Here is a 13,191-nt window from a genome sequence, read left to right as displayed (position 1 = left end):
ATGAGGGGGGGGTGTACTGTAGGTTACTGTAGTCCAGTAGAGAATGACTGGAGAGTTAGGACAACACTGCTTGGAATTTCAGTAAAAGAGAGCCACTGTTGCTGTCACATGAAACAGGAAAATAGAAAGAGCTGTGTAGTGTGGGTCTTTTTTACCATTTTTTCTGCAAAAAGCATTGTTTTAGTCTGCAGACTCTGGGGGTTATTTACGAAAAGGCAAATCCACTTTGCATTACAAGTGCAAACTATAAGTGCAAAGTGCACTTGAAATTGCACTGACAGTGCACTTGGAAGTGCAGTCCCTGTAAATCTGAGGGGTAGATCTGAAAATGAGGGGAAGCTCTGCTGTTTTTATCATCCAATCATGTGCAAGCTAAAATACTGTTTTTTATTTTCCTTGCATGTCCCCCTCAGATCTACAGCGACTCCACTTCCAAGTACACTTTCAGTGCAATTTCAAGTGCACTTTGCACTTGTAGTGCAAAGTGGATTTGCCTTTCTTAAATAACCCCCAGAGGGGTCTGCGGTGTATCAGCCATATTAAACATACCAACCACTTGTTACCAACAACAATATGTGGCTTCCAACTACAAGGAAAACACATACCTCTGTACCACAGAGCATGGTGAAAACAACACATCAATTAGACAAGTTGGCAGCAAATGTCAAGCATTCTTTCTGATTCCTTCTTTACTTTTTGCATCTCCCTTCCACAACATTCCCCTAAAGCATCTAGTAATAAAGAGAGTCTCACAAGGAGTTTTAGAGGCTCACAATATACCACATACAACAGGAAAGAAGGTCATGTAAAGGCTTAAACCTTTGCAAAATTCTGCAGTGGTGACAAAGCAGCCACCTGAGAACCAGCAGTCTCCTTCAGATGCTCAGATCATATGTAATTTACCAGGCAAAAAGTTGCCATTCTACAACCCTTACCAGCTCCTGTCCATCCAGTTCAACCAACAGAGGAAAAAAAACAAAAAACAAAACAAATCCCTCAAGAGGCAGATATTCCCTGGATCAACTCTACCAATAAATATTAGTATTGAGTTTTATTATGTGCATTTAGGAAAGAATACAGGCCTTTTTTAAAACAATCTACTGAGCTGGCCAGAACCGGGCCTTGTCCACATTTTCACAGCTTTTCCTGTGAAGAAGCATTTCCGTATTTGGAGATTATATTTATTTTCCTCCAGACATAAAGAGTGCCCCCTTGTCCTCTGTGATGACCTTAAAGTAAATAATTCTACAGCTAGTTTATAATATGGACCACTTATTGTATGTCTTTATACATGTTGATCATATTCCCAGTTAATTACCTCTTCTCAAGAGAAAATACATTAAATTCAGCTAATCTTTCCTCATAGCTGAGCTCCTCCATGCCTCTTATCAGTTTGGTTGCCCTTATCTGCACTTTCTCCAGTTCCCTAATATCCTTTTTGTGAACTGGTGCCTAAAACTGAACCTTTCTTGCCCTATTCCTGTGGTTCAGCTCTGTAAAGGTGCCACACTGACTTTCAGAGGGGAATACCTACAATCATGGCCACGCATTCACAATGCAGTGGGAAGGGCACGCAACAGCAAATGGAGAGGGGAGGCCTACAACCAAGTGAAAGGCGAGACAATAGCAAAAATTAAGTATTGAATTCTATGTCTATAGGCTGTCTGCCCTTTGCCAAATCTTTCTTTAGGGTCATCCTTTTTGGAGAGGAAGTTTAGAGAAACTCTAGGGGGCTGAAATTTTTGTTTGCGCCACCAGTGTTAAATAATGCAGAATTAGTCAAGTGGCTGCCTTTGTTCCTTCTTACTCCTTCCGGGTGCAGAGAAGATTGCTATTGCACCCTCTTACTCCTTCTTCTCAAGGGAGCATTGCAGTTATTTTATTTTTGCTAGCCTTACTAACTGGCTATGTGGAGTTTGTGGAATTTATTTGCTGTTAAATCCACAAGTAGTCCACAGACCTCTGCAGTGCTGCTGTTGAAGAAGTGGAAGCAAAACGTTTCCAAAATCACCCTAATGTCTAGTGTCTTCATGGCAGCTTTGCCAAATACCCTACTTATAAGAGTTTTTGGTCTGTGCTACACCATATGTCAGGTACTCAGCCAGCCTAGAAGTTAATTCACTGGCTATCAGTGCATTGACTTTTGCACAGACATCTGTTCCTGCCCTCCACCAATGCCATGAGGCAGAAGTAGGCAGAGGAGGAATATGAGGAGAAAGTTGGAGTACAGGTGGTGAAGAAGAGGCTTGGGGTGCTAGCAATGGAGAGTGTTGGGGTGCTGGAGGTGGGGAAGAGGAGGGGTGTTTAGGTGATGACAGTGAGGAGTGTTTGGGTGATGGCAGCAAGCAGGACATTTGGGAGGCTTCAAGATGGATGTTTCATCCTTTCCTTTACATAGTGCAAGTTTAACCTGTATGTGTGCATGTGTTTGCATGCACATCGCTAACAATTTTCATTACCTTGCATATTTTTTATTTTACATAGAACACATATAACAGTTTTTTTTTAAAGTTACCAGTATTTACACTTGTTTTGCTTGTATAACTAGCTGTAGAGGGAGTTCCACATCTTTACCACTCTAACAGTAAAGCCTTACATAGTTTAAGCAGCATTCGCACATTTACATAATTTATCACATAATATTTTGGATATGTGCAGAATTTAATTTATATATATCCAAGCACACTGTCTTTGAGCTTATCGGTGTTCAAGGCCTCCACCAGTTACATTTCATTTCCTCTATTTATAAACTACTTCATGATGCTTCTCCTGTTACTGTAGATTTCCATCCCTATATGGGTCATCTATCCTGCAATGTCCTATCACTCTCCCTTGTTAGAACAAAATCTGGTTGTCCACATCTAAAATATCCAGATGCGTGGCACAGAGAGAGATGGCCTATAAAATCATACTGTTCTGGTACAGGACACCTGTAGTCAGTCTTACATTGTTTAGATCGTTCCCTCTCCCCTCTGTGCTGGTGCTGTGGTAAGGCTAGGGGCACCCATTTTCAAATTTTTGGGCAATGTGTGTAATGTTTCTGCTCCAACAAGTGCTAGGTATCCCTGTCCTGTTGGATCCGTTACATTAACTTCTAGGCCTCCCTTTTCCTGACATTGCTAAATCTCTAAATAGGTTTGTTTCCTTTATATTATTAGCGGCCAAGAGAATTGTACCACTACATTGGCTGCCACCTACCCCCTCTTCCCACGTTAAGCTCCTGAAGGTGCTTTCAGAAATATGCAGAATGGATTATATGATGGCTCAGGTGGGAGATGCTGTTACTCAGTTTAACAAGATATGGAATGCTTGGGACTCCTCAGAAATTGGAGTCTCTGATTGAGTCTCTGATTTAAGGAGGCTGTCGGGGGGTACAACTCTTTAGCTGGGTTTCTCCCTCATCTCATATCCCGTCTCTCTGCATCCAGACTCCTGGTGTATTTCTCTACTGTGTTATTTTTTTTTTTCTACAGATTTATAATTTACCATATGTATTGTTTGCTACGTAGGTTTTTACCTAGGACTATGATGTTTATGTACATGATCTACTTTGTAAGTTTTGTAACATTTTTATAAAAATACAATTATGGAAAAAAAAAAGAGAGCAGTAGTGGGATCTAGAAACATAGAGGACTTGGAGTGGTTTCATTTGTACTATGAGGCTTCACCAAATTGTTCTAACAAGTGGCAGAAGAGAGAGAGTGAATGTAGTGATTCAGTAATCGAGATAATGATATAATCAGCATAAAGGCCAATTTTATATGGGGTATGTGCTACTTTTAGTCCAGACATAAGGGGGTTAGAACGAATGGCTTGAGCAAGGGGTCAAATAACTAAGGTAAAAATTAAGGGTTATAATGGGCACCCTTGATGAGTGCCATTAGTGATTGGAAAAGAATCAGAGAGGCCTGATGTCCTTACCTTAGCAATGGGCTTCAAGTAAAGGCCTAGAATAGCTTGAAGGAAGTTACTTCAGATGCCAAATTTCTTTAAAACTGCTTCTAGTTATTTCCAGTGGGCTCTATCAAACACCTTCTCTGCTTCTAGAGAGATCAGCAGGGAAGACAGTTGATGATGTTCAGCCCAGGGGATGAGATCAATAAAGAGATAGGTTTAATCTGCCACTTGACGTTAGGGGATAAAGCCTACCTGATTAGGATGAATGAAACAGGGCATATGTTTGCGAGTAGGGTTGCTAAAAGTTTGGCATACAGCTTGAGGTCTGTATTGAGTAAGGAAAGGGGGTGGTAATTAGCTGGTTCTTGAGGATATTTTCCCTGTTTAGGTATAGTAGTAACTGGAGCAATATGAGATGGAAGAGAATGCTACACGCAGTTCCTGAGGGGCAAAGGATTGTGAAAAGGCCTCTACTTATGTAGAAGTTAAGGAAAGGAGTTGAAGTAGAGCTAGGAAGTCTTGAATGAGTGCTTGAGAGGGCTGAGGTTCAGTAAGAGAGAGACAAAGATTATATACCTACAAATAGAACTGGCCAAAACAATTGTCCTTCAGGTTGGTAAGCTTACTTCCTTGGGAGTCAATGAGAAAGGGGAATTTCAATTGTGCCACTGTATGTCTATATTGTTGTGCCAGGAATTTCCCCTCCTTATTTCCCTGGGCATACCAGGGAAGTCTGAGTCTCTTAAGATAGAAATCAAAGCTATAATGAAACCTACTTTTCTTCTGTCCATGGGAGCTGCCTGGGGAAGCATCTCAAAGTATATCTCAACCTGGTTGAGAAATCCTCTGCAATAGACTGGATCACCCCCAAATTACTGGGGAAGCATAACGGAACCAGACATAAATCTTATAGCAGTAATACTTGAGGCGGTGCCTGTACAGAGACTGGAGCAGCAGCAGGGATGGCCTGAAACACAGGCTGTACCAGAGCAGTCACAGTGGGAGATTCCAGGTTAGCCGCGTGACTCAGGAGCATCTGTAATGCCATGGCAAACTGATCCATGCGGTAAACTTGCTCATCCAATCTGGAAAAAATATTACCAACAAGTGGATTGACTACATCTTCTGAATTCATGGCCTTTGCCTACTGACAGAAACCATGAATCAGACCGAGACAGAAGTACAGTTAAATCACACTAGTTTAATAATAAAAGTAAATAGAACAAAATTAGTCAAAACATAGCCAATGATCGGTAACCGGAACGTCAGACAAGCCAGAGAGTCAGGAAGCCAGGAATCCGCGTAGTGGAACAGCAAGCAGAATCTGGAGCCAGAAGGAACGTCAGCCAAGCAAGTCTTTAACAGGCATACAGGAGAGAATCTCTGTGATGTCGACCAGGCGAAGGCAGAGATCATCTGGGCTGGACGGCTAAAGTAGGCATGACAGACAATTAGAAACCGTACACCACAGAATGATTTAGCCTTTCAATGCCACTGGTTGTCTGCAAGCTGGTGGTAAGTAGGCTTGGATTTCTCCTGGGCATTCCCCAGGCCTTGTTGTTATCTAATTTAGCCTTCCAATGCCACTTACTGCTATAGCCAGCTATAGATCAGTACGGTGGCGAGTTTTTTCATATCGTATATGTATTGGTCCAGCAATGCACCAACACCTTTGCAGCCATTGGGCTACATGCTGGGTGCTTGGTGTGCTGCATGTACCTTTAAGAAGGGGTGGGCTCCCCTTCAGTCCCCCTGACCTCATCTATCCATTAGAATGCATGTGCCTCCACTGTGGGGACACTCATACTTTAGTGTTAGGACCACAGATACCAGGGTGCCTTGACGAGCCTCTGTGGCTTACGCATGCTTTTGCAAATGCGTGCAGACTAAACCCCTGTTTTTAACGTACTGTTAGACAGGTTAATTTGGTTGTCTGTGAGCTGGTGGTAAGTAGGCTTGGATTTTTCCTGGACATCCCCCAGGCCTTGTTGTACACCACAGAATGTACTGTAGCTATAGTCCACACTGGATATATACTGCCTGCACTGACTGAAAATCGAGTAAACACTGAATATATAGTCTATGCTGAAAGCAAATCCACTTTGCACTGAAAGTGCACTTGGAAGTAAAGTCGCTGTAGATCTGAGGGGGACATGCAAGGAAAATAAAAGACAGCATTTCAGCTTGCACATAATTGGATGATAAAATCAGCAGAGCTTCCACTCATTTCAGATCTACCCCTTAGATTTAGAGCGACTGCACTTCCAAGTGCCCTTTTAATGCATTTTCAATTGCACTTGCAGTGCAAAGTGGATTTGCCTTTCGTAAATACCCCCCTTTGCTACAATGTAAAGTAGTGAGTGTACAGCTTATATAACAGTGTAAATTTGCTATCCCCTCAAAATAATTCAACACACAGCCATTAATGTCTAAACCACTGGCAACAAAAGTGAGTACACCCCTAAGTGAAAATGTCCAAATTGGGCCAAAAATGTCAATATTTTGTGTGGCCACCGTTATTTTCCAGCACTGCTTTAACCCTCTTGGGCATGGAGTTTACCAGAGCTTCGCAGGTTGCCACTGGTGTCCTCTTCCACTCCTCCATGACGACATCACAAAGCTGGTGGATGTTAGAGACCTTGCACTCCTCCACCTTCCATTTGAGGATGCCCCACAGATGCTCAATAGGGTTCAGGTCTAAAGACATGCTTGGCCAGTACATCACCTTTACCCCCAGCTACTTTGGCAAGGCAGTGGTCATTTTGTAGGTATGTTTGGGATCATGATCATGTTGGAATACTGCCCTGCGGCCCAGTCTCTGAAGGGAGGGGATCATGCTCTACTTCAGTATGTCACAGTACATGTTGCCATTCATGGTTTCCTCAGTAAACTGTAGCTCCCCAGTGCACTCATACAGCCCCAGACCATGACACTCCCACCACCATGTTTGACTGTAGGCAAGACACACTTGTCTTTGTACTCCTCACCTGGATGCTGCCACACACGCTTGAAACCATCTGATTCAAATAAGTGTATCTTGGTCTCATCAGACCATAGGGCATGGCTCCCATAATCAATGTCCTTAGTCTGCTTGTCTTCAGCAAACTGTTTGCGGGCTTTCTTATGCATCATCTTTAGGAGAGGCTTCCTTCTAGGATGACAGCCATGCAGACCAATTTGTTGCTGTGTGCGGCGTATGGTTTGAGCACTGACAGGCTGACCACCCACCCCTTCAACCTCTGCAGCAATGCTGGCAGCACTCATATGTCTATTTCCTAAAGAAAACCTATGTATATGATGCTGAGCATGTGCACTCAACTTCTTTGGTTGACCATGGTGAGGCCTGTTCTACGTGGAACCTGCCCTGTTAAACTGCTGTATGCTCTTCTTATAGCCTAGGCCATCTTTATGTATAGCAACAATTCTTTCTTTGAGATCCTCAATTAGTTCTTTGCCATGAGGGGCCATGTACTGTACAACTTCCAGTGACCAGTATCAGAGAGTGAGAGCGATAACACCAATTTAACAAACCTGCTCCCCATTCACACCTGAGACCTTGTAACACTAACAAGTCACATGACACCCGGGAGGGAAAATGGCTAATTGGGCCCAATGTCTACATGCTCACTCAGGGTAGTACTTACTTTTGTTGCCAGTGGTTTAGACATTAATGGCTGTGTGTTGAGGCTTTTTTTAGGGCACAGCAAATTTACACTGTTCTACAAGCTGTACACTCACTACTTTAAATTGTTGAAAAGTGTAATTTCTTCAGTGTTGTCACATGAAAATATATAATAAAATATTTACAAAAAATGTGAGGGGTGTACTCACTTTTGTGAGATACTGTATATATACTAGACTGACTGTATATCAAATACACTGCATTAACTGAATAACCTGACTGCTTAATCTAAATCAAGCTATCTCTCTGTCCACACCAACAAAACTACACACGGCCACCATGTAAGCAGCCTTATATAGTGCGGGACGTGGACTTAGTCCCCCTGAGCAATGATTGGCCAAAGGCACCCTGCCTGTAAAGAAGCTGCAGGAGACACATGGGCAGCATTCAGATGCAAAAATATTTCTCAACCCCACCCCAAATTACCCATGATTTATAGATTTTCCTACCTAATGGACATTCAGTAAGGGCTTATAATAACATTAGGAGACTAGTGCCTACATGTTATCTAATAATATGTCCCTATGCACCTTATCTGTAGCACTCCATATGCTTTATCTATCACAGCCAAAAACACATTGTCAATATGGCTGCTATGAACCAAGCTTTTTATAGTGAGGTGGCTGGTATATATAGTAATAAAGCCCCAATTATTGCCAAGTCTAAGCCCCTACTCAGGCATAGTAAATCCAAGATACATTTCCAAACTGCTGTTATTGGAAAATATATGCTATGTGTTGTAAATCATGAAGAGCTATGTCACCTGGTGATGAGGTCGCTTGAATTACAATTCCTATTAATGGTTTCATATAGTATAGATACCTACAAGATTACATTATATCCAAAAGCAGAAATTCTGTTATTTTGTCATCATACATGATGAAGACATAAGGGCCACCTTATTAAATATGTAGGACTTATTTTACCTGGCATGTGTACAGTATTAACAACACTGATTTTTATTGTTCAGTAATCTTTTCTTTAATGCATAGCACTATGCTAACATCAGATATATTCCATATTTTTTTAATTAATTTGGTCACTATCTAGACCCCGGTTTTCCATCTTTTCCCTTTGTTTTACTATCCAGTTTAGATTATACACACAAATTTGTGCGTGAAAGTCTGTGTCTAAAAATATATCATTAAGAAGCAATATGTGAAGTTGATTTTGTGCGAAATTAAAGCTCTTACATGTTGGTCTGAATATATAATCCCTAAGGGTAAGCTCAGTTACATTGTACAACGTGTGGATTTTTCTTGTCAACTGCTAAAGCACTCTACAAAATGACAGCAATTATTACAGCACTAAAACATTGCACTAAAAGCCTATTACTTTGGATAGATCACTTACTGTCGCTACCTAATTACTTGGCACCAATTAAAATCTTAACTGCAGATTTGTTTTAATTTAAGCCATTTTGCTTAAAAAATAAACGGATAATTTGATCCTAGCTTGAAAAACATTTTTCTGATTTATATGTAGTACTTCTATTTTCCTATTTTGTGTGCATAAATGTTTAGATAAATTAGATACTTTTTAAAAGTTAGATAGATAGATAGATAGATAGATAGATAGATAGATAGATAGATAGATAGATAGATAGATAGATAATCCTGTAATATCTCCTATTATTCTCTTTATTTAATTTAATCCAAACCCCACTGAACTCAATGGGGCGGCAAATTTTAAGAATTAAATCTGGTCAATTTCAAGCACAATTGGCATGGAATTTTCCAACAATGGGCATGGGAACTGTAATAGCTACATGTGTTATGTTTAAATATTTACTTAAATATTAACTATTTTAAATGTTTTGTGAAGAGAATTTGTCAGAATGACATAAATGCATAAGGGTGTTGGAAAACATAAAAAATGGGAAAAAATAGCAAGTACGACCAATTGTGGTATGAGCAGTTGAATTTCAAAATCTTGTAGCATCTTTAGCTCAATTAAAGTTTACTTGGTGGGAATATCGACTCTGATCAGAGGAAGAAACTTCAGTGTCGGGACCAATTTAAAGACAAGAACTGAGGAGGGAGGGCAGATTTCTGGGGGTGGGGAAAGTATTACATTAGTAACAAACAATCAGTCCAAACAAACATGAACAGGTGATATGAAAGTCCATTGCACCAACAGCAATATTCTTTAGTGAACCAAAGATTGTTATTTTTGTTTTCTTTTTAGACCTCTAGATGTCACTAAGGGAGAGTTTGACCATGTACACAGCAAGTTTCATTGACATCTATAGCCCTTTTCCAATATGACCGTTATTGGCTTCCTGAGATGTACTTCTTGTTCCAAGGTTTCCTCTGACTGTTGATTCATCATTGTATTTAAGACGGATGGCATTGCTTCCATGCCTCTGATGATGCCACAGCTGACAAAATGTGTTAAGCGTATCCGGAATCCATGATGTCATTACACATGCGCACGGATTGCTAAGAATTCTGGGTTATGTTGTTTCTTGATGCCAGTTTCAAGTGCAACATGTAAGTGTTGTTCACCGATTGAAAAAGTCCATTGAAAAAGGAACACTTCTTGTAAGTGGCAAACTTCTTTAGCGGGAAGGCAAACATTGAGCCCTTTGGATTTATGCTGCTATCATGTTCAGGGGTCAGGCTCAAAGACCAGTTGCTATAGTAGTAGTGAAACTACCACTGACCAGCACGATAGGTACACAGGCAGTCACTAGACATGTGCGATTAGTTTCGTACGAATTGAAAATTTGTACAAATTTCCATAAATTCATACATTCGGGAGGATCCGAAATACAAATTTCTATGCTTCCGAACTTTGTACGAAGTACAAAATTTTGTTTACGAATTTCGGATCCAAATTCCGTCACAATGGAAACGTGACTTGTGTTTTGTTGACCATTCAGAGGGTTTCTTCTGCTGCTGAGTGAGGGTTGGGAAAATTACCTTTTTTTAATATGGGAGTGGGAGACTGGTACTGGTAGTTGGTGGGAGATTCAGAATCAGACAAAATAAGAATGTTCGTTATTTATGATTATTCGTTATGATGAAGTTAAAAAACCCAGGAAGTCAGCACAGCACAGGGATGGTGGGAGCCCCTCATAATGATAAATTCATCATAACGAACATTCGTAATTGTTAGGAAAAGTTAACAAACCTAACAAAAATTCATATTTCACACAAATCCAAATTGAATTTCGGACACGCATTACAAAATATGAATTAATTCTAATATGAAATGGAATGAAACAAAACAAATGTATTGACGGTGCACATGTCTAGCAGTCCCCCTGGTGAATGACATGGGCTCAATTGTGGTGCAGAGTCTAAAGCCCTGTACACACAAGAGGACTTATGTCCGACAGACATCCGAAGGAGTTCTGCCGGAGTTCTGCCGGAGTTCCGACAGAGTTCTGACGGACTTTTCGACTGAGCGGACTTGGCCACACACAATCACACCAAACTCAGACGGATTCGAATGTGATGACGTACGACTGGACTCGAATAAGGAAGTTCATAGCCAGTAGCCAATAGCTGCCCTAGCGTCGGTTTTAGTCCGTCGGAATAGCATACACACAAGCGAATTTTTCGGAGGAACTGGGTCCGGCGGAGTTCTGTCGGAAAAATTTGAAGCATGTTCCATTTTCTAAAGTCCGTCAGACTTTTGCGAATCAAAAGTCCGTTGCAGCCCACACACGATCGAATAGTCTGACGGAATCATTCCGTCGGACTTTGGATGTTGAAAAGTCTGCTCGTGTGTACGGGGCTTTAGTACTAACTGGTGTTCACCAGAGCTCCTGATGGTGGAGATGGATTTTGCTGTGTGTTAGTATCAGGCCACTAGGAGGTGAGCAAGACGGGGTAAAAAAGAAGCATAGTTAGTACACAAGCCAAAAGGTCAGTAATGAGTAGTTGCAAGTTGGGATCAGGCAGAAGCATAGTCGAGGAACAAGCCAAGGGTCAATATTGTGTGATAGAAAAATATGGACAGCCACAGGGAAGACAGGAGCTACATTCTGGCTGGAGAGAGCACAATAATCTGGCAAACAGAAAGTGTAGAGACATGGCTTAAATCAGGAAGTGTATGGAGAAGCAAAGAGATCAGGGTTCAAGACAAACAATATTCAACATAGGAGCAAGAAGAGACATTGCCTGACACAGCAGAGGTTATGGGTTCAAATCCAGGCCCTCACAGCTGATGTACCTCCAAAAGATTTGAATTGTTCAAAAGTACACAGCAAATTGGGTAGGTTGGTATGTAGAGAGATTACAAAAAGCAGAATATCATCAGCAAATAAACACAGCTCATGCTGATGCAAAGCTACTTCAATGCCTTTCATATCTAGGTTGGAACACATTAAAATTGCTATGGGCTCAATAGCGAGAGTGAATAATAACTGGGATAAGGGGCAGCCTTGTCTACTGCCATGGGCAATTGGGAATCAATCTCATTAGAATCCCTCATTCTTCAAGTAAGGTTGGGGATTGGCATATAAATAAGACACCCAACCTATTAAGTTAGCACCAAAACACCTTCTCTAAAAAATTTAAATTAGATACGGCCAGGAAATAATTCAAATGCCTTACGAATATCCAACAGAAAATGGATAGGATAACATTGCTTATATGCCAAGTGTTGTAGAAGGATATTTTTCTGAATGTTTGTTGATGGCTCGCCGTCACGGTATGAACACTGCCCGGTCTTTATTAATCAGTGTTCCTATTATAGGGTTCAAGCAATGAGTAAGAACTTTGGTAAGGATTTTTATATCTAAATTAAGTAAAGAAATGTCAATGTTGGGTTTAGATAACATGAATATAATGGTGGTCAAAGTATCTCTGCCGAATTAGTGTTGTTTACGTAAAGAATTAAGGGAATTGGTCAGGAGAGGTGCCAAATAGTCTGCAATTTTTTTTAAAGTATGAGACCAAGAGGCCATCTGGGTCTAGTCTGGGGTTTCAAGGACTTAATTGAGGGTATTTTTTGAGAGTTTGTAATGTCACCTATGCAGGGATCATACTGAAAGCACTACTGCATGAAGGAACTCATATACTTCAAACCACCTACCACTGTGAGGACCCACATTTCTATGAGTTAGGCAGTACAACAGTGTCCTCTGGCTGCTCCCCCTCCCCTTCCAAAGACAATTGTTGAGGTTTACCATGAATAGAATGTCCCTAGTATAGTCTCTTCATCTTCCTCCTTTTTCCCTGGACTAAAACTACCTGTCCTCTTTCTCCACCTGTACTCCAAGGATGGACCTCCAAGTCAAGAGAGGTATCAATTCTTCTATTCAAACAGATACCTTGGAAGGAATCAAAGATGATTTCGGATGATGAGGGTCACCTCCTTATACTTCAGTACAAGGCTCTTATACACCTTCCTGCCCAGACCAATTTTCAGCTTTCAGCGCTGTAGCACTTTGAATGACAATTGCACGGTCATGCTACACTGTACCCAAACTAAATTTTTATCATTTTGTTCCCACAAATAGAGCGTTATTTTGGTGGTATTTGATAACCTCTGGGGTTTTTATTTTTTGCTAAACAAATAAAAAAAGACAGAAAATTTAGAAAAACATAAACGCTTTGGTTTTGTTTCTGTTATAAAATTTTGTAAATAAGTAAGTTTTT

Source organism: Lithobates pipiens, unplaced genomic scaffold, assembly GCF_037356315.1.
Source record: "Lithobates pipiens isolate NorthernLeopardFrog02 unplaced genomic scaffold, aLitPip1_a1.2 Scaffold_3, whole genome shotgun sequence".
NCBI classification, from domain to species: domain Eukaryota; kingdom Metazoa; phylum Chordata; class Amphibia; order Anura; family Ranidae; genus Lithobates; species Lithobates pipiens.
This window is presented reverse-complemented; position numbering follows the sequence as displayed.